Source organism: Carlito syrichta, unplaced genomic scaffold (assembly GCF_000164805.1).
Source record: "Carlito syrichta isolate Samal-C Ts95f unplaced genomic scaffold, Tarsius_syrichta-2.0.1 Scaffold309638, whole genome shotgun sequence".
Taxonomy (NCBI): Eukaryota; Metazoa; Chordata; class Mammalia; order Primates; family Tarsiidae; genus Carlito; species Carlito syrichta.
In genome coordinates this window covers 64,426-65,914 of record NW_007253734.1, presented here as the reverse complement: position 1 = coordinate 65,914, position 1,489 = coordinate 64,426, and positions in this window count along the sequence as shown.

The window sequence follows — 1,489 nt, the reverse complement described above, 5'->3', positions numbered from 1 at the left end:
AGTGTGGAAATATGCAGGTGGTCATTAGTAGCTGACTATGAGATTTACTGAAGATTTTGATATTAATTTTCCCAGCATGCAGGACTATATATAAATCTAACTCTGTTTCCAAATTAATTTAAATTGATGATAACGTATGAATAACTCCATGCATATGAGGTTCATTGTCTTCTTCCTCCTTTAGGGAATATATTGTTTGCCTCATTGTGAAACTGTATTTTGACTACTATTTTCACCTGACTGGTTTCTCTATTGCAAAATAATTATTGTTTTTCCACTCATAGAGTGTATGGGACACGGTACCAAAAGACTTCTGGAATAAATGTGCCACAAAAATAAATCACACATCTGCTTGACTAGGTATGTTAAATAGAAATAAAAAGCACTTAGAAAAAAGGAGCAAGCTTCTAAAAGCACCTACTTCAGTTTTACTTTTTTATATATGATTGGCTTTTTCACCTCTGATAATAGTATATTTGGAAACTATGCCCATCTTTCCTCTAAAAAGATGCAAGAATCATTTAGTGAAAAATATTTTGGAGGAAATTACTTCATCATGATTGTACCTCTCTAAAATTCTAATTTTAATCATTTTGGAGTTTGGAAAAGGAAAGATGTTTCTCCTTTTAGCACAAAATTAGTTTAAACTGACTTTCACCAGAGGAAAAACATGCCACTTAAAGTCACCCAACTGAAGAAAATGAAGTCCAAACGCCCAAGAAATGTTTACTTAGTTTTTAACACCTACTATACTTTGAATCCTGTCATGGTAATGTTTTATGCATTGTTGATCTTTAGAAGTCAAAAAAAAAAAAAAAAAAAACAAAAAAAAACACCAAAAAAAAAAAAAAAAAAAGAAAAAAGAAAAAAACCCCAGCAACAAAACGCTCAATTCAGTGAACTTTACCGTTGAGGCAATTTCTTTTCACAATGGGAGTCTATGGAGAGGTGAAGAAGGAAAAAGAAATGTTAGGCTCAATGCAGTGTTCCCTGTCTGCTACCCAAACCCCAGAGAGCAGCATGTATCCACCTGGCAGCATTTGAATAATGTCCCCATTTTGGTTTATTTTGTGGTACCCCCTTAAAGCACCCATTGAGCGTCTGGCTTCTCCTGAGCTCAGAAAACCATAGCAACCTCCGTCCGCAGTTCTCCAACTCGGGATAGAGTTCAAGTTGTTCTCCTGGAGACCTCATGCCTAGGAGCAGGGGAAGCCCTGACCACCGACTAGGTGTCCTAAGACGTCTCGCCTCAGATACGGGGCGGGGGGCGGGGTGGGGGAAGGGGGCGCCCAGGCACACACACATCCCAAGTCCTTCAACTGGGAGGGAGAAGGAAAGTCACAGCCCAGAAGGTACAGGCACTTTTCGAGTTCTCTGGACTGCTCGTGACAGCATCTGAGTGTCTGGGGGGCCACCGCTCTGGCCTCCGCGCACTGTGCCCCACCTGCGCCCCGATTCCCCGAGGTAAGTCCGGGTCTCCACCGCGGGG